The sequence below is a fragment of the Planococcus citri genome, chromosome 4 (assembly GCF_950023065.1).
Source record: "Planococcus citri chromosome 4, ihPlaCitr1.1, whole genome shotgun sequence".
Classification (NCBI taxonomy): domain Eukaryota; kingdom Metazoa; phylum Arthropoda; class Insecta; order Hemiptera; family Pseudococcidae; genus Planococcus; species Planococcus citri.
In genome coordinates this window covers 6,289,799-6,311,554 of record NC_088680.1, presented here as the reverse complement: position 1 = coordinate 6,311,554, position 21,756 = coordinate 6,289,799, and the positions used below count along the sequence as shown (strand labels likewise).

The 21,756-nt window shown below is 34.1% G+C and overlaps 1 long non-coding RNA gene across 2 annotated transcripts in view; it reads right to left on the bottom strand.

Annotated features, from left to right (window-relative positions):
• The window catches only part of LOC135845784 (uncharacterized), a 263,256-nt gene that overhangs the window by 880 nt on the left and 240,620 nt on the right, over window positions 1-21,756 (bottom strand). For both annotated transcript variants that reach the window (XR_010558828.1, XR_010558829.1), the window contains one exon: window positions 9,290-9,453. This is a non-coding gene — a long non-coding RNA (uncharacterized LOC135845784). The remainder of the gene's footprint in view (window positions 1-9,289; window positions 9,454-21,756) is intronic.

Genomic DNA, 21,756 nt, shown 5'->3' with positions numbered 1-21,756 from the left:
GCTCGTTAAGTTGGAAAAAACCACCGGCCTCGTGTTAGTATTTTCCACGTTTTACACTTACGTACTCGTACATTTTTATAGCACAGCCAGCTTCGTTCGTCGTCGTATGAAAAGGAGCTCGCAAATGAAAAACCTCGCAATTTTTTTACTCTTTTTTTCCCGCATCCAACGTAATACGCTGAAATTACATTCGTTTATTTTCTCTACGTACTTAGAGCTTCGTTTAGTGCCCTTTTAGCCCAAAAAACCGACCCAGCTCGAATTAATGTGTAAGTATCAATGTCCCTGGAAAAAATATTCGAAAAATTAAACGCTTCCCCCGGTTTAAATACGTAATACCCAAAATTTTCTCAATTCATTTTCATCTTGCTAATCTGCCCTAATCACGCTAATATTCCAGTCAATTTCAAAAAACCTTCAGATAATCTCGAACCAATCGATTTAATATCTTCAAAAAACTTCCACACGTATTTATCACCCGAAGCGATTTTTCGCACATAAACTTTTCTCGGCGTTTTTCAACTCGATTAAAAAATCTACGTAGGTAGGTACAGGTAGGTAGGGGAGAGGTACGACCTACCGCGCGGATGATGAAATATTTAATTTTGTCAAAGTCGTTGACATAAAACGTTTTATAGTCGTACTCGACTCCGACTCTCGTATATACTGTATAAAAATTTCCAAACCAGCGCATTAGCTTTATTTTTCGTCATTTTGCAATTTTCTTTATTCTTTCAAACTCTCCGAGCGCGATGAGACGATGAGAAGGCGAAACTAACTTAAGCTTTAAACTCCAAGTCGTCGAAGAAGAAGAAGAAAAAGAAAAATAAGAAAGGAAAAAAAACACCGAAACGCAGGCACACCATAAATGTATCTTCGCGAAAAAAGTTTCGCGGTAAATTGTTTAATTTTTACGTTTTTACTTTCTCATCGCTCATGTCGGTAATTCGAGCAAACATTTCAACAAACTTGACGTTCTCGTTCGGAGCGAAATTAAAATTCCCCATTATATTTAGGGGTACGGTACGATACGCCGTATATACGGTACGGGGCGGTATAGGGTACGTATATAAAAAGAAAAACTTTTTAATACGCCAACTTCTTTTTAGTAGATGGATATACACGCAGTTGTATATGTACAATATAAGCTACAAGATAGGTATGTAGGTACGGTTTTTAGTGTAGATGGGTAGGTACTCGCAGCAGCGACAGCCAACCAATTAAATCAGACAACGAGAATTTTTCGCGTCTCGTCTCGTCTCTGTCGCGTTTGTTTTTCTTCTTCTTCTTTGAAAAGCTAATTTTCAACTAAAAATAAAATGAAAAAAAAAAAAACGTCAAACTAATTTTCCAACAGAATGCGATAAAATCGTGATGGCTATAAGGCGAAGGCGTTGAAATGAAGAGGTAAAGTTGAGACATTTTAAGATGAAATCGATAACGGTTAATGCTCGAATTTGTCCAAAACAGTGGACTCAGCAGATATGTATTATCTCGATTACGAAATGCATAAAATGAAAATGCTAATTGGGAGAGAACAGAAAGGATGGAAAGGGAAGGGGTAAGGCGGTAGAGTATCAAACTTTCAACTAAACTCGGGTATGATTCGAGTATCTTGGATTTTTGAAAAAATTCTCACTTCTCGTGGTTCACTGTACAATATATTTTAACAAGTTGCCAAAAAAGAGTCAAATTTTCCGTTTATCAAACTAGCGATAACGACAGAAAGCTTTGCAACACAGTAATCCTCACAATTCCTTCGGTTTCAGAAATCATATTTAAACAGTAACTTTTCGTAAATTACGGAAAATATTAAGAATTGCGGGTGATTTTTGGTAAATTATAAGTGAAGTTGGTAATTTGGGAAATTACTGGTCATTTTCGGTAAATTACAGGTAATTCTCTGGTAAATTACAGGTAATTCTCTGGTAAATTACAGATAATTCTCTGGTAAACTACAGGTAATTTCAAGTAAATTATAGGTAATTTCTGGTAAAGTACAAGTCATTTCTGGTAAATTACAATTAATTTTTGGTAAATTACAGGCAATTTCTGGTAAATTATAGGTAATTCTCTGGTAAATTACTGGTAATTCTCTGGTAAATTACAGGTAATTCTCTGGTAAACTACAGGTAATTCTCTGGTAAACTACAGGTAATTTCAAGTAAATTATAGGTAATTTCTGGTAAAGTACAAGTCATTTCTGGTAAATTACAACTAATTTTTGGTAAATTACAGGTAATTTCTGGTAAATTATAGGTAATTTCTGGTAAATTACAGGTAATTTTTGGTAAATTACAGGTAATTTCTGGTAAATTACAGGTAATTTCTGGTAAATTACAGGTAATTTTTGGTAAATTACAGATAATTTCTGGTAAATTACAGGTAATTTCTGGTAAATTACAGGTAATTTCTGGTAAATTACAGGTAATTTCGGGTAAATTACAGGTAATTTCGGGTAAATTACAGGTAATTTCTGGTAAATTTTAGATGATTTTGGGTAAGTTACAAGTAAATTTTTGATTAAATTTCTGTTTTTTTTTTGTCAATTACTGATAATTTTACGTAAATTACAGGTAATTTTACGTAAATTACAATTGATTTTACGTAAATTACAGGTAATTGCAGGTGAATTACTGCAATTTTTGCGTAGTTACCAATAATAAACTCCTGGTAAGTACTCAGCCATTTTTGATGTACCTACTATTTTTGCAATAAGTAATCAAGAATGAAAGTTCAAATCAAAAATTAGAAAATAACGTAACCTAAAACTAAAAATCCAAAGAATAAAATTTGAAACGAAAAATGAAAATTGAAACAAAAAAAAAAAAAAGAAAAACTTCCAAAAACAAAATCGCGAAACCTCAAAAAATGAAACCCGAAAAACTAAAAACTAAAAATTGAAACAAACATCAGAAATGGAATCCCCCAAAAAATAGAAAAATCAGAAAAACTAAACGTAAAAACAAACCAAAAAATAATTGCAAAAAAGTCCAAAAAAACAAAATCTAGAATCAACTACCAAATCATGACCCCCCCCCCCCAGTGGGATGTGTAAAAATTTCGGAGGAAAAAAATTTAAATTTGGGATGTAGCGGTTTTTTAATGCGCTGAACACGATTTTGAAGTCATGTATTTTCACTGAGAACCCTAAAGGGGTGGCGGGGGAGGGGTGAAAACTCAAAATTTTGAAAGAAAGTATCAGTGAAGAGGACTCAGATTGAATTTTTCAACAGATTTTTTTGATAACTTGAATTTTTTGGAAATATCATTTTTTTCAACTAAAATAAAATGTTTACCTCTCCCTACCTCCCCTTCAAAATTTTGAGTTCCCCCCTCCCCCCCAGAAAACAAAACAAAAACAGGGCAATGCCTACTCTAAAAACAAAACTACCCCACCCCCTCCTCAAAAAAATTGAAATTGAAATGGATACATACGAAACCAAAACGAAAACTTGGCAGAAACGAAAAATAAAAACAGAATCGAGAAGTTCAAAAAAAAGTGTATAAGTAAATACTCCAAAAACAAAACCATATGAAAAACAGAAGTAGGTAGAAGTAGCACCTATGTGAAAACAAAAACCAAAAATGAATTGTAAAAATTCAAGAAAATAAAATTCTAATCAAAGATCCAAAAACGGAACTGAAAACAAAAAAAAAATGAATAAAAATAGGAGATACTTAAACAAATAAAATTGATCATAAAAATTAAAATCCCCAAAAACAAAATATTAAAAAAAAAAAAAGAAAACCGTAAAGCACCAAATACAAAAATGTAGAAATGAAAAACCAAAAACTGAAAACCAAAAAAATGGAAACGAAATCGGAATTGTCAAAAAGTTGACTTAAAAATCAAAATAAAAATTTTAAAAACTCTAAAAAACAAACAACAAAACCTGAATAACCAAACACAAAAAGAAAACAAGAGATTATAAAAGCCCGAAAACAACTCCAAAACACCAATCACTAAAAATTAAAATTCAATAATTAAATCGTAATTAATTACTTCACGCAAAAACAAAACTGAGAACTAAAACAATCAGCCTAAAAAACAAAAACAAAATTGAAAAATGGAAATAATCAAAAGCTCAAGAAATTCTTAACACCGAAAATAAAAATTTGATGGTAAAACAAAATTAGAAAAAAATTTCAAAAAAAATTGAAACTGGTGAAAAAAATGAGATGAAAAAAATCCCTAAAACGAAACTAAAAACTAAAAACTTTAAAACGAAAACCAACAAATTGACGATAAAAATCAAAAAAGAAACATGCAATGAATTTGTACAAAACCTAAAAAACATAAAATACAAAATAAAATTGTAAAATCGCAAAAACCAGTACTAAAAATCCTAAAAAACAAAAATGAAAACAAAAATAAAAAAAATTGAAAACCAACAATAATTGACCCTAAAAAAATAAAATAAAATAAAAACTGAACTCCCATAAGCGAAAACTCAAAACAAAAAAAGAAACTCTTAAACGAAATTGAAAATCAAACAAGAAACTGTAGGTAAAAACAAACGTAAAACTAACATTCAAAATTATGCAAAAAATCATCATTCATGTAGGTAATTTTTGGTACTGGTTCGAAATTCATTACAATTTTTTTCAAAATGGAAACTCCTGAAGAGGAGCAACATCCCCCACCCCTAATTTATGGCCAATTTTTGAAGCTAAAAAAATGTTCCAAGTCACGCGATATACTGAATAATAGGTTTCCGAACATGCTGAACACGAATTTGGCTGTATTTTTATGATAGGATCCCTTTCTGGTTCCCAGAACCCCCTCCCCTCCTCCAATCGGTTTCAAAACCTGAGAATATCGATGAAGTCGTGCGATATATCGAGTGAAACCGTTCTGAGAAGCAATGAACATGAATATGGGTCAATTTTCTCGACATAATCTCTTTCCCAACTTCTCAGTTCTCAAGACCCCTTTTTCTTTCAGGGTAGAGCCCAATGCCTCAAATTGACCTAGTCAGGCAACATATCGACTTTGATGTTTTCAAAAATGCTTAAAATCCTAATACGATCAATGACCATTAAAAAAAAAAGAATCCAACCCCTGTCAACTCTCAGAGGAATACATCAAAATGAAGGCATTATTATAGGGCATGGTAGAGATCAAAATGTTTTTTTTTTTTTTTGGGGGGGGGGGGGTGTTTATAATTACAAGATTATTTTTGTGAGGTTGAGGTTTTTTATTAGGGAGATGAATTTTTGTATTTCTGAGGGATCGTCAGGAATGGTAGGTGGGTTTTCTTTTATCTGTAATGTAAGTCTGTTCTGTTTTAGTTTGGGACAGTTGAAAAGTATGTGTTGGATGGATGTGGGTTCGTTTCTGCAAAATTGGCATGAGGGTTTTGGTTCTTTTTGGTATAAGTGGTTATGAGTAATTTTTGTGTGGCCTATTCTTAGTCTAGTGATCAGGATTTCTTCTTTTCTGTTCAGATGGCATAGATTTTTCCAGGGGAGGGTAGTATTTTTATGTTGGAAGAGTTTGTTTGAAGTTTGTTGTGACCAAAAGTTCTGCCAGTTAGTAAATGCGTTGTGAGTGATTAGAGATTTAATGTCATCAGGAGTGAGAGAGGTAAGAGGGGAGGGGGCAGCGGCTGTTTTTGCTAATCTATCAACAGTTTCATTTCCAGTGATACCTATGTGGCTGGGAACATACATGAAGCTAATTGAGTAATCATAATATTGGAGGTTAAAAAGGGACTTATGTATGTCTTGGACTATGGGATGGTCAGAAAAAATGTTTTGAATGGATAGCAGTGAACTTAGTGAGTCGCTTTGGATTAAGAATTTTTTATTTTCTGATTGAATGGAAATTATATCTATTAGGCAATGTTTTATGGCAGTGAGTTCAGCAGTAAAAATTGAGGCACAGTTGTGAATTTTGAAACTGAGAACTTTGTCATTAATTGAGTAAGCATAACCAGTACCCGCGTAGCTAGAGGTCTGCGCCGACAGAAAAACAGCGGCGGCGGCGTGAATCGGCGCGCCGGCGTGGCCCACTACGCCGATGAAACAGGGCTCAAAGTACGATGAAAAATGAAAACACTCAATTTTATTGGTTTATTGTTATGTGAGCTCTAAAAAGTGAATTTTTTTCAGAATAAGAAATCTTCCTCAAAAAACATAAATTTCTAATTTTTCTATAAAATACAAAAAAGTGACTAAAATCAATGAAAAAAACTAAAATCAACGAAAAAATAGCCCAACGCCGACTCACGCTGCCGGAAAATCGTCGGCGGCGGCGGCCGGCGGCGCGTCACCATGAATTCTTTTCGGCGGCGGCGAGTCAGTCCCTCAGAAATTCATCGGCGGCGGCGGCGTGGGTCGGCGGCGCAGACCTCTACGTGTAGCACTGACGAGATCGTCAGTGGCCTCGACAAAAGTATCGACATGATTTTACATGATTGTTGATTGAAAAAAGTCCAAACATTATCCACAAAGGGGTTAATCTAACTACGTTTAAGATGATTAATTAAAAATTGACGCTTTTTTCAAAAATTATGATGAAAATGCTGATGGTCGTCATTGCTGTCTACATTTGTATCTACAGTCATGTGCACGATTTCGATACATTGTAGACACCTTTGTAGACCCATGATCGATATTGAAATTCAGGTCGTCTTGTCGATCCGAAGTTGATGTTGACTATAAGACCGACAAAAGCATCTACAAAATTTTGATCTTGTATAGTTACTTTTGTCGATCTAATAATTGTCATCAACTTTGGCATCAGCAAGACGACCTGAATTTCGATATCGATTATAGGGTCTACAAAAGTATCTACAAAATGTCGTCATCGAGTAGATACTTCTGTAGATCTTGTAATCGACATCAATCATCTGGTTAATATTGATGAGGAAGTTGATGTCGATTACAAGATCTATAAATTTTTTTTAGAAATTTTGAAGTGTTGCCGACTCATTTGTCGATGTCAGAGTCGACAATACAATTAGAAAAATTTTCTAAGTCCAGAATAAGATGGACTGAATATTCTTTTGAGGCTTCTCCACTCAACAGCGGCAATGGTCTAGTGGTTAGAGAACGTGACAGCAGTGATGGCAACCTAGGTTCGATCCCTACCCAGGGCAACTTTTTTTCTTTCAAAAAAATTTTTTTGGGAGAAATACTTTTGAGAATAATTTTACTTGAATCAAAAAAAGAGGTTTGGGCACATTTCGCACATTTTTCAATCAAAATTTGCTTATTTTAGACTCAAAAAAATTACACCAATGTCGAGATCTTGTAGAGACAAAAAATAAAGGAAGACGACAGTCGATTTTGATATCAACTTCTCACTCGTCATTTATCGACATTGGTGTCAACAAATGTTGTGTCGGCAAGTGACGGATTAGAGATCTCGTCTTTTCCATCGACTTTGGCATCGCTTGTGCTACGCGGGTATGAATATTAGAAATTTTTGAACCATCTGTAAAGCATAAGTTATATTCAGTATAGTTTGATAACAGTTCTAAGTAATGACTCTTGATTAATAATGGGGAGTGATCATGTTTTGGGTAGTTTCTTAAGTAAAATTCCATCTGAATAGGTTTGAGAGACCAAGGGGGATAAGATATTGGTTGATGTATTAGGTTTTTTAGGTCAATTTGTAGGTTGTTCACATTTTTGATAAATTCTGGGATTGGACCTGAAGTATGGAGGAAATGCTGAGAGCTGTAGATATTTAGTGACCTTTGAAGAGGGTGAGATGGATTATTTGAAACAGTTGTTAAGAATTTGTTTGTCATGAGAATTTTCCTAAAATCAGGAGGAAGCTCTAAACTAAAAACATATTACGTAATAATCTCCTCAACTACGTACAAATTCGACGACTCGAGCATTAAAATGAACAACGACAAGAAAGAGACAAGTTACACCAGGAATGATTGGGGTGGGGGGTAATGTACATCAAAATACATCTTATCACAACCCAATACGCGAGTATAAAAAAAAAATCCAACCTCAAAAACCACAAAGTCTGCTACCGCTTCGCTAATGTGCCACCTTTCTCTCAAGTCTCAACCACTGGACATTTGACTTATTTGGATTTTACTCGCACTACTATGCAGACTTTTCATTAGAAGGCATAACTACATCTCAATATATTATCTCGCGACCGCGACTCACAGCCACATTAGAGCTGGGCTGGTTTGATACTTCACATTCGCATCCAACTTATGGCATAAAAATATGATCTGTACAACCACAAAACGTAAAAATTACACAACTAGGTACCATTACCAGAATGATCTAGTCAGCTAGGTAATTTTTTTTTAAAAAGAACTTCTTCGATGTATCTCGATCGAGATGTACAGAAAACGTACCTACAATAATTCGTGTATATACCGGTCTCCTCTCGGACTCGGAGTCCAGAGTCAAGAGTGCGATGCTGTTCTGAACACGTGTGAAAGAAACCGGTTCATGCAGGCAAGACAAAGGCCATTGTATAAATGATGGCTTTACCTTTCTATATAATCCAATCACGTATACTACATAGATATATAAGAGTATCAGCTTCTGGCTATCACTCGTATAGGTACTATTATGGGTACCTTATAACACTATACTAACGTAGGTTTAGTATACTCGTAGTATATGGTGAACTTATATACCATAATATTATAAAACATAAAGTTCACCATCATAAACGTAGAGACCATATTTCTATGGACGATAATGCACAAATCCGGATCAATTTAGTAAATAGACCCCCCCCCCTCCAATAACCCCTAAGTCGGTAATCATCCTTCAATATTTCACGTTAATTTGGGTACCTACAGTTCTCATCATATTTTATGATGATTTTTGGCAATGAAATGAAATAAAAAGAGAACATGCAATGGATTTTTTCATACGACATGCTTCAAAAAAGCCAAAAAAAAGTTGTTGAGTTTACAGAAAAATGTTCAAAATTATGTTAAAGTTTGAAAAATTGAATGAAAATACCCCCCCCCCCCATACCACCCCTCCTTTGAAATGTCTTTACAGCTCAGTAAATCATAAATATTACCCTTTTGCCTTTTCATAGGGCCAATTTCCATTCCTACCATCACATATATGTATAAAATATAAGTACATACACATTTATGTACATCACGAGAGATGAAATTTTTTTTTACAATACTTCACATCGCTTTCGGCTACTCGTCAGTCAACTCCGCGATTACATCATCTCGTATGCACGTATAGCGGCACAGATAACACAGGCACAATCGATTGATAATGTGTAAACAAAATCACAAATTACGGGAAATAAAAAAATTTTATCGCTTACGTGCCATCCAAGTATTATTACATCAGCCAGTCTGTCGTCCGATCTGCCATCTCATCGCGGTCACAAGTTCGCAAAATTTCACGACCTTTGATCTCGTATAATACTAGGTTCATGATCATCGCACACTCGAGATAGTTTGAGTTTTTCCCCCAAAACAACGCAATCTGAAACAAAAAGAAAACCCATTTCTTAATATATTATTTGTATTGAAATCTCTTCCGAATTTAATTGTATGTATTGTAAAAATTTTATTTACAAGGAGCTGATTAATTTCACGCATCGATTAAATTTATCAAACAAATTTTCAACCTTGTTCTGCTCTGACGTCAGCATAGGCTCGACCTGATTACCTTTTATCTACCTGAATGGTTATTCACTCTTCACTCGATGGAAGATTCGGCAGGCTATCTCGATTGCTCTCAAAATTATGGTCAATTTATTTCGAAAATTGAGTACGATGTACGAGCAGAAAAATAGAACACGAATCCGAATCCGAAGTGACCCACACGTGTACAACAGGAAATCAATCGACGATAATAATAATTAATTGTGAATGTACGAATATGAAATTCTATGTACAATACATTTATGTAGGTACTCATATATAGGCACTTTACAGTTTAATCGAATGTGAATGCGAGAGCATTAAAAATATAACGTCAAACATCCTAATTTCATTATAGCTCTTTACACACGTTTACATTTATTTTTATCGTTACGTCAATACATAATAAAACTAATTAAAATCGAAAGAAAAAAAAAATTCGCCGCGAATAGCCATCCAAACATACCTACGTGATGGAAATCATAATCGTCAATTTACAACGCTGCTGCCGTTTTAATCGATAAAAAAAAATAATGTAAGTGTACAGTGAACGAGTGCCATCGAAAGAAGAAAAATTTATTTCACATTACGCCGTAAACATCACGTATACTATTAAGTATTAAAAAATTTTACTGCAACCTCTCCCAAAGCTGAGAATAATTAACACGCTATGAAATAAATTTCTCACTATAAAATTGGCAATTTTTTCGCCCCCTTTCCTCTGTATAAACACGTGTATGAAATTATATAAGTACATTAAGTTACTTAGAGTTACGTAGGTACGAGTTCATTGTAAATAAGCATTAATAGGCACATATGTGTAGGATGCTCGACAACAACAAAAGTACCTTACCATTAATAAAGGCCGATAGAGTAGTTATTTTTAATTCTTTTTATCGTGTTTTTTTTTTATCGATATGGTAACTAAAAATAAACTCGCAGCTTTTTATATATCGAAGCATCCGACCATTTCAATAATATTGTGATTATTTTTCTTTCGAGCTATATTACATACTACACAGATGTTAAAAATGAGATGCAGCATTACGAACAGAAGCGAAGAGCCGAAGACTAGGGTGTTTTGATGAAATTCATAAGTCACAAAATATCAGCTACAACTTTGCGAAATTTTTCCAAAATTTCAACAGAATGTTGCGCGAAATACCTATTTTTAAATGTACACCTCTTCCCTTGTTGGTAAATTACTGGGAATTTTTTAGTAAATTATGTACTGGTAACTTTTTGGTAAATTACTTACTGGTAATTTTTTGGTAAATTACTGGTACTTTTTGGTAAATAATTGGTATTTTTTTGGTAAATTACTGGAATTTTTTTGGTAAATTACTGGTACTTTTTGGTAAATTACTGGTATTTTTTTGGTAAATTACTGGAAATTTTTTGGTTAATTACTGGTAATTTTTTGGTAAATTACTGGTACCTACTTTTTGAGAAAATACTGGCATTTTTTGGTAAATTACTGGTAATTTTTTGGTAAATTATGGGTAATTTTTGGGTGAATTACTGGTAATATTTGTTAAATAGAACGATTGGCAAATCAATGGTAATTATTGGTTTTCTGGTAATTTCCAATTTAGGTAAATTACTGGTAATTTTTTGGTAAATTACTGGTAATTTTTTGGTAAATTACTGGTAATTTTTTGGTTAATTACTGGTAACTTTTTGGTAAATTACTGGTCATTTTTTGGTAAATTACTGGTACTTTTTGAGAAAATACTGGTAATTTTTTGGTAAATTACTGGTAATTTTTGGTAAATTACTGGTAATTTTTGGTAAATTACTGGTAATTTTTGGTAAATTACTGGTAATTTTTGGTAAATTACTGGTAATTTTTGGTAAATTACTGGTATTTTTTTCGGTAAATTACTGGTACTTTTTGAGAAAATACTGATATTTTTTAGTAAATTACTGGTACTTTTTTGTAAATTACTGGTATTTTTTTGGTAAATTACTGGTATTTTTTTGGTGAATTACCGGTAATATTTGTTAAATAAAATGATTGGCAAATCAATGGTAATTATTGGATTTCTGGTAATTTCTAATTTAGGTAAATTACTGGTATTTTCGGTAAATTACTGATATTTTATGATAAATTTTCAGTAAACGACTAGTAATTTTTGGTAAAATACCCATAGTGTTTGGTAGCTGGAATGATTTGCAAATCACTGATACTGAATTTCTGGTAACTTTCAATTATTTGATGGTCATTTTTGATATTTTTGAATTTTTGATGAATGACTCATAATTTTGGGAAAATTACTGGTAATGCTTGGTGAATAAATAAATGGCAAACCTAGGGTAATTTTTTGGTAAATTACTGATAATTCTTGGTAAAGTACTGTTAATTTTTGGTGAATTATCATACATTTGAGGCTCAAAAATGGAAAATTTCCATTCACACGTATTTTTATGTAAGTTGCTTGAAATTTCTTTTCTTCTAAAAATATTTGAGCCCTGAAGTCCAAACACTACAAAAAAGCACGCTTTTTGCAAGATTTTGATTTTTTTTAGCATGTTACATGTTATTCCTAAGGGTGTACCTAAATTTCTCCTTCCAGGTTTTTTCTGCTAATTTTTGAAATTCTCAACCCCCTTCCAAACTTCTTCCTTCTCACTTGCCCTTGTCCAGACATTAGGACTATTTTTTTTCTGTTGTCCAGTAGGCAACACTATCTAAATTCCCTTCTTGTCCCAATATTTGAGGAACTTCATCCCCTCGTCATCAATTGTCCAGTCCAGTTTGTCTGAGTTGAAGTCACCGTATAATCAATACCTGTATAAAATTTTGGTCAAGATGTGATATACATACAGGGTATTTCACGGGAACCCGACATTTCTGAAGTTGAATTATACGTAAACAAAATAAACAAAATGAGATACCGCAATGGTAGCAGCCTCTAAAGTTAGCCAATTAGATTAATTTTACGGGAGCTCCGAGCCTTTGGCCTGGTGCTGGCAGGGCTTGAAAACCGGATAGATATCACTCTTGGTTTTGGTTTCAGTTATATGTTTTTTGAAAAAGTAGAAAAAGTAAAGGTTTCGGTTTTGGTTTAGGTTTTTTAAAATATTATCTCTCTCGTCCCGGTTTTGCTTAAAGGGTTTTATATCAAAGGAATTGGTTTCAGTTTCGGTTTTGGTTTTGGTTTTTTCCCTTTTTTCTTCATTTTTTAGAGGGAAGAAGGCCAAGAAAGTGATCATTTTTTTCAAATACTTTGTGTATGTGACTAGAAAACGGCACTTTGGCAGTGCCAAATTTGTCAACTTTTTTAGTTTTCAGGCCTTTTCACCTTTAGCATCAGTTTTTACTTAATTTTTACCAAAAATGTAGTATTAATTAGGCTAATTACCTGAAAAATTCCAAAACCAAAACCATTTCAGTTTTCAATCAGTTACGCTCTCCGTTTTGGTTTTGAATTTTGGGAAAATAACGCTCCCAGTTTCGGTTTTGGTTTCAGTTGTGGGAAAATTAACGCTTCTGGTTTCGGTTTTGGTTTTGAGCAATTTTAATCGGTTTTGGTTTGTATTTGCAATTGACACCTATTTTTGGAAGAGTAGATTTTTGTCTTGCTCAAAACATGCAAACAGGATTTAAGGATGAAGAAATTGACCCTAAAAATTTTTTGGAGTCCAAAAGTGACTATTTTGGTAATTTACATGCCCAGCCAGTATAGATACTGGACTTGCGTATAAGACAACCAACTGCAGGCTGAGGGGAACAGAAATGGTAAGGAAAACTTGAGTAACGCCAATTTATCCCGCTGGGTGATAAATTGGCGTTACTCAGGTCTCAGGTTATTTTGCCAAGATGGCTGCCAGTTGGTTGTCTTATACGCAGGTCCAGTGTCTATACCAGCCAGTCATGAAAATTTTTTGGGGATTAATTTTTTCACCTTTAAATCTTTTTTAGCATGCTTTGAGTGAGTCAAAAATCCACTCTTGCAAAAATAGGTCTCAATTGCAAACACATCATGTTGTTGTTTCTTCAAGTGTTCCATGGTAAAAACCAACCATAGGAGAGTAAAATTGATCTTATTGGCTACCTTTAGAGACTGCTACCATCGCGGTATCTCATTTTGTTTACGTATAATTCAACTTTAGAATTGCGGGGTTCCCGTGAAACACCCTGTATTATGTAGGCTATATTTACCTATTTCTAAGCAGTTTTATAAAATGATGTATAAAAAAAGGTGCATTAGGTAGTTACTCTAAATTCTTTTATACCTACTAGAATAAATCTTAATATATACAGTCCACAATAAGTTATCATTATTTTCATGGTCCTCTAAGAACCAAATTAAATCAGTAACAATGTCTGAATCTGCAGAAATACACGGCAATTCTCCCAATGACAACAACAACTGCGATGTTTTTCTCAATGATGACATTTTAACCAATGATGACATTTTAACCGATGATGATGGTACAAGTAGCTCTTTGACTTTGACTTCAACAAATACAAATGAGGAGCTGAGAATCAAAACTCACATGTGCCAAAAAAAAATACCGTTTTATGGCAGATTTGGATATACCGTTTTACACTCTATAATGTGACATATTCGGTTTTTTTTGGATCAAAGTCATTTTGGTGTGAAATTCACCTTCAAAACCAAGGGTCAGAATCAAAACTCACATGAGTTTTGATGAAAACTTAGTTTTGTTTGCAAAATTCCATAGGGAAAAGTTTGATAACAAGCTGAATTTTGGTACACGGGGGTTTTTTGATACGCTGAACATGAATTTGGGGTGTCCAGGTGAATCCGGTGTACGCTTCCCCCTTTTTTGTGGACCTTAAGCCCCCAAATTTGTTTTTTTGCGTTTAAGTCCGAAAATATGCAATTTTATGCAAGATTTATGTTTTTTGGGTCGCAGAATACGAATTTGACAATATTTTTTTGTAGGGGTGGGGGATGAGGGGGTTAGGGGGGCGAGAAATTCAAAATTTGACTATAATGATGTGTGATATGTCGAAATGTATGTTTTTGAGGGTGTAGATCACGAATTTGACAATATTTTTTTCGTAGGGGTGAATTGTGGGGGATGAAGGGGGTGAAAACGGCGAAAAATTCAAAATTTGACCATAATGATGTGTGATATGTCAAAATGTATGTTTTTGAAGGTGTAGAAAAGGTGAAGGGTGGGGGATGGAGAATTTTCTATTGGAGAGCCGTCAAAGTCCCTGGAAGAAAAAATTTGTAACATTTAAACAAAATTCACCATGGTTTTTCACTATAATTGACTGTTGTCGTCGCCGGGGCATTCGGGGGCAAAAATGGCAAATGACATCTTGAAATACACTATCTGAAGTACTAGCCCCTGGGATTTCCCGTGCATCTACGTGCAAAAATTTGTTCTATTCCTATTTATGTAGCAGAATAGGCAAAACACGGAGTTTTAACGTAAATTAAACCTCTATAATGACTTTATAACAAACTAAAATCGAGTAAATCGATGAAAATTACTCAATTTCAGTTGAATTATTCATACTTGGTACATTTCGACATATTACACATCATTATAGTCAAATTTTGAATTGTTCACCGTTTTCACCCCCTTCATCCCCCACAATTCACCCCTACGAAAAAAATATTGCCAAATTCGTGATCTACACCCTCAAAAACATACATTTCGACATATCACACATCACTATGGTCAAATTTTGAATTTTTCACCCCCTTCATCCCCCACCATCAACCCTTACGAAAAAAATATTGTCAATTCGTGATCTACAACCACGAAAACATACATTTCGACATGTCACACATCATTATAGTCAAATTTTGAATTTTTAACCATTTTCACCCCTCAGCCCCCACCATTGACCCCTACGAAAAAAAAATTGTCAAATTTGTGATCTACACCCTCAAAAACATACATTTCGACATATCACACATCATTATAGTCAAATTTTGAATTTCTCGCCCCCCTAACCCCCTCATCCCCCACCCCTACAAAAAAATATTGTCAAATTCGTATTCTGCGACCCAAAAAACATAAATCTTGCATAAAATTGCATATTTTCGGACTTAAACGCAAAAAAACAAATTTGGGGGCTTAAGGTCCACAAAAAAGGGGGAAGCGTACACCGGATTCACCTGGACACCCCAAATTCGTGTTCAGCGTATCAAAAAACCCCCGTGTACCAAAATTCAGCTTGTTATCAAACTTTTCCCTATCGTCGTAATTAAAACAGTGAAAAAAAATTTGATTGCAAATCTTGGAGTCAAAACTCACATTTGCCATTTTTTGTCTGGATATTAAAGCAGAAGGGAGCTAGGTGAAAATCAGTCAACACAGGGAATCGTGTTCTAGTAGCGCTATCTAATGATTAATTTTGGTATTATAAGTTTTTTCAACTGGCAACACTACTAACTCAGTTTTTCGCGTTTTTCTCAAAATCGTTTGTGGTGGCAAATGTGAGTTTTGATTCTCAGCTCCTCAAATAATAGTAACATAATGAACATCTTACTCAGTGATCTTTGAAAGCTTGACATTGATTCAGTAATACCAATTCCAGAAATCATCAATATTCAAGAACTGAGCAACATACACGACTTGAAAATCGAATTCGATGAAGTTGCCAGAAATTTATTAGCACGCTCCAGAGCAGACGATAACATTGAAGATATTTGATCCAACTTTAATGCATTATATCGAAATATAAGAAATTTGCCAATTCAGAAACAACATGACCATTTTCAAGATTTAAAATTACCAATGCTCAACATACCCAAATTCAACGGCGATGATAAAGATTGGTTTTTCCAAAACATCTACATGAAGAACATCCATAATAATACCAAGATTCCGCCTGAGAGAAAACACAGTTATTTGTCAACTCTAGCTTATTAAAAGAAGAAGCTCTAGATTTAATCAAAAATTTAACCATTTTAAAAACGTGCCAAAAAATTTGCAGCAGGCTCCAGCAGAACTGCTCAAAACATTTCAAAAACGTTTATAATCGATTTGAATTTTTGTACTGTAAAAAAATGCCAACCAAATTCGATTTTTAGAGCAGTTTTTGTCAGTTTAGCTGTAATATAGAATAATCAGCGGACTGGTAGGTACAGTATTTATAGATGTATTAGAAACTACATCGAGCAGACGATGATGAATCTCGATAGAGTTCACGAAGAAAGCTCTCTCGCCGCGCCGTTCTCATTCATAAGCGTCGACATTTTCATACTTACACAAAGTTGATAAAACTTTTAAATAAACTTTCAACTTGCAAGTATTCGCCGAATCGGCGGATATGCTGTATCCGAGCTCACTTCACCTACCTCGACTCTGTTGTAGCTGTTCATCTTGCTTATATTATTCATTATATACTCTTAAGCGAAAACGAGAGAAATAATTTTATTCAAAATTCATCTCCGAGCTGCGTGAAATTATGTACGAGGCTTGGGCTTGGGCTCCAAGGAGTACACAACACTCTGTGTATAGTTAGTTAGCTGTTAGCTGTTATAGCATCCAGCAACAGCAACAGCGCGGTGGTGAAAAAAACACATACCTGCGCTTCTCCACTCACCCTGCAGCAAGTTTTCTTCTAGAGTGTACTAAATCAGTCAAGGCTAATTGAAACACCTACGATAATAAAATATTTTGCCACGAAAGTCTCGCAGTATAACCGACGATGTAAAAAGGGCAAAAATTTAAAATTGAAATTCACAAAGTGCTGCTGCTGTTTGGTATAACTATTTTTTGAAAAATTCAACAACTTGTTTTTCTTCGACTCGGACTCGAGCATCTCTCCCCCTCCCCCCCACCGTAGCTTTCCTTTATCGTTGTGCATCTTTCTCGCGCAGCTCTTCAAAGATATCAAAACATTACGAGGTTTTTTTTTCTTCTCTCGTTCTTGCTTTTAAACGTGTAGGCAGTGATGGGTAGGTATATAAGTAAACTTGTTAAAAGTAAATAAAAACCCAACTTGGTCTTCTTCATTTTTACCTTCACCCTTTACCCTGCTCTCTGCCCCAACCCTCGATATCTTCTACTGGAATTAGTAGCTGTTCTTTGGTATCTCTTTGGCCGCTTGCTTTTCGAAAGATACGAGTATAGTTTATGTACCATCTTTCATCCTCCTTTCGCCTTCTTTTTCTAGCCTGTGAGCGGAGATGAAAGAAGAGGAGAGGAGAGTGGAGCGTTGCATATTCCCATACCCGTTTTTAGTGCTCTTTTCCATTTAGTTTTGGAAACGGGTCCGACAATTTATGGCATGTTTTATCCTATAATAAACGCGTCCGATGCGTAACGGTCAAGGTATCTTTTTTTTTCTCTCCTCAAACGACTACCGGATTTAACATCGCACCCTGCCTGCCTTCCCGTCTCTCTCTCTCTCTCTCTCTGCACTGTGAACATCTACCCTTCGTTTGCTTTGGATTTTTATCACTTTTTTTATACCGAGTAAGTATGGGTGTTCGATACACGAATTTTTGAACCAGACAAAGCTAAATCGACGAAAGAGCATTTTAGGTGCTGAAGTGGATTTTTCAATTTTTGGCGAATTTTTGAAAATCAAATTTGTGGAAGTATTGAAGTCCTGGGGTGATGACGATGATTAGTGAAGTAATAATAATAAACTTTACTATAAATTTTCAATATCGACAAATTTTTTCCAACATTACTTTTTCAATATATGCCATTCAAGTAGGATTTTTGAGTCGCAGTGTAATGAATCATCGAATATAAATTCTCCAATTAATTCGGTATCATCAAAAGTGATTAATTACTTACTTATTCCATTGAAAAGAAAATCGTATGACGATGTACTATGAGCAGATTGATTATTCTTGCTCACAATCAGATAGGTTAATATACTTAGTAGGTAGGTAATATAGGTAGGTATATGCTTATTAAAAATCAACTTAATGCTATTATGAAGTAAATATATTGTAATAATATGAAATAGGTGCCGATAACAGACTAATTTTTAATCCTATTTTCACTTTTATAGCCATACAAAGTCGAAAAGTAAAGGTTGGTATTATCATCGAGTACAGTACACGTTAAGGGCAATTTAATTTTAGGCAAATGAAGAGGTCATATTATTCAACTTTAATAGTATAATAATGCTTTGAACCAGTACGATGCATTTCGTAATTATGAAAAAGTTCAACTTTCAACTTCGATATTATGTCGAAAAATTAAAAAAAATTGGTCATCCTCGTATGAACGTTCAGCAGGTATCAAATCGAGCACACAGCTACAGGCAATTTAATTTTAGGCAAATTAAGAGGTCATATTCGATTTTAATAATATAATAATGCTTTGAACCATGCACGATGGATTTCGTAATTATTATGAAAAAGTTCAACTTTCAACTACGATGTTGTCGAAAAATAAAAAAAAATTGGTCCTTAAACCAACGTTTAGTTAACAAATCGAGTTAAGGCTGAATTTCAACCTATCTATGAAGCGTTTATCCTCATTTGAGTTAATTTTTCAGGTGGACACCTCGAGAGTATTTTTCGAACAACTTTCTTCAGTCAAGTAAAAAGCCATTAAAAATATTCAAGTCAAAAGAACGCACTTGAGATGTGAAACGAGTCCAAAATGAGCTACAACTCGATTTTTACCTCCGCTAATTTATTTTCATGCCTTCTAGAGAAATATTGTATATTCTAGAGAAATTGATAATTACGCTGAAAGTTTCAGAATGACTTGAAACAGAGAATTTTTGATTGAAGTTGGGAGGGGGGGGTCGGTTTTAAACAAAGTAAACTCATTCGTGCAAATTTCATTAAGTTCTACATGATGAAAAATTTTTGATTATTTTTGAATTTTTGGCAAAAAAACTGCACTTTTGAGGCAACTTGATTTGAAGCCAAGCCTCTAAAAAATGGCTCGAAAGAGTAAAATTTGAATTTAGGGACGTTGCTTTTAGACAAGGCAAAGCCTTTCGTGCAAATTTCAAAAATTTCCCCCAGAATAGAAATTTTTTTGATGTTCCTAATTTTGTTATCTGAGCATTTTTGGGCTTATTTTCAATATAATATTGCGCAAGTGGATCCAAAATCTCTGAAAAAGTCCTGAAAGTATCTAAGAAAATCCACAATTTTTTCAAAAATATTCACTTCAAAGGTCGTCTAAACACCGCAAAAAACTAAAAAACTAAGAAAAATACTTTTTTCATGTTTTTATTCTTTTGAGCATGTTTACCTACTTTTGAGCTCCCAAAGATATGAGTACTTAATTTATTAGGGTGCATCTTGAAAAAAAAGTCGGCGGATTTTGACTAAATTCAGCAGAAATCTTCTTTTTCTGCAGTTGAAAGTTACTCGTAAAATTTTTTCTAGCTCCGGAGGTGCTCCTGGAGGGGAAAAATGGAGCCTCAAATAGTTGAAAAAATTTCCCAAGTGTTTGGCTATTCCTCTTAATTTTTCGAATTGCCAGAAATGTCTAAAAAATTGGCACCACTGCGTTCCAAAACATTTCCCCAATTTCAGGAATGGTATATCTTTCAACATTTTAGGTAAATGTACTTGATTACTGCACAGTATTTGAGAAGAAAAAATTCTCATCAATCAGTCCATTTTTCTCCCAAAATAGATTGGGTACAGCGATAGGAGCGAAAAAGCAATGATTTTTCTTGAACATGCTTCCCTCCCCCTTCGCCAACAAGATTAACGAAAACCAGATCAGATATCTAAAATGAACTGCCACTATCGTCAGTGCATATACGAGAGGATATAATATCTCCACTCCAGAGTCACTTCCAAAGCTAGAAATTTTTTTAGTGTGCGTAGCACACTATTAGTTTCGGTCTGAAAGTGGAAAAATTCTTTGAAACGAATGTTCTCTTAGATGGATGGACCGATTTTTTTGAAATTTCCACATGTAGATGTGGTCTAACGTGAGGTATGGAACGCCGTAATTATAATTGCAATTACTCAAGTAGCTTCTTGAGTAATTGCAATTAATTACGAAAATTTGTTTTTTTTTTGAAATTGTGTTGTGATTTTTTTTTACCATAATTGCGTTGTGCTTTTTTTTCCAAAATCGCATTGTGCTTTTTTTTACCGAAATTGCGTTGTGCTTTTTTCCCCAAAATTGTGTTGTGCTTTATTTTGCTTTTTTTCAAAATTGCGTTGTGCTTTATTTTGCTTTTTTTTTGAAATAGCGTTGTGCTTTTTTTTCAAAATCGCGTTGTGCTTTTTTTCCAAAATCACTTTGTGCCTTTTTTTAAAATCATGATTGCGTTCTGCTTTCAAAATCCCAATTTATTTTTTTCAAAGTTGCGTTGTGCTTTTTCCAAAATCACAATGTGCTTTTTTTCCGAAATCGCGTTGTGCATTTTTTTCAAAATCGTGTTGTGCTTTTTTCCCAAAATCACGTTGTGCTTTTTTTCGAAATCGCGTTGTGCTTTTTGTTTAAAAATCGTGTTGTGCTTTTTTTAAAAATCGCGTTGTGCTTTTTTTCCCAAAATCACAATGTGCTTTTTTTCCAAAATCACGTTGTGCTTTTTTCCCAAAATCACGTTGTGATTTTTTTTCAAAATCGTGTTGTGCTTCTTTTTCAAATTCGCGTTGTGCTTTTCTTTCCGAAATCCCATTGTGCTTTTTTTTCAAAATTGCGTTGTGCCTTTTTTCAAATTCGCGACGTGTTTTTTTTTTTTTAAATCATGATTGCATTCTGCTTTCAAAATCCCAATCGCTTTTTTTCAAAGTTGCGTTGTGCTTTTTTTTTTGAAAATTGTGATGTGCTTTTTTTTCAAAATCATATTGTGATTTTTTTTGAAATCTCGTTCTATTTTTTAAATTTGCGGTGCTTTTTTTCAAAATTGTGTTGTGCTTTTCTTTCAAAATCGCATTGTGCTTATTATTTTGAAGTCGCATTGTGCTTTTTTCAAAGTTGCGCTTTTTTTTGAAATTTTGTTGTGCTTTTTTTCAAAATCGCGTTGTGCTCCTTTTCCAAAATTGGGTTGTGCTTTCCTAACTAAAGAGGCTACGCACACTGTTACAGCTGCGTCTAGTTTGAGTCGCTTTTCATCTCAAAATGAAGGATTCGGCTGAATTTTGTCAAAATCTATAATCTTTTTCTTTGGAGAGGGGGGGGGCAATCCATCCTAATATTCATCATACCTCCGGATCTAATGACTTGACTTTTTGAAACAATTTCGCAATGGCCA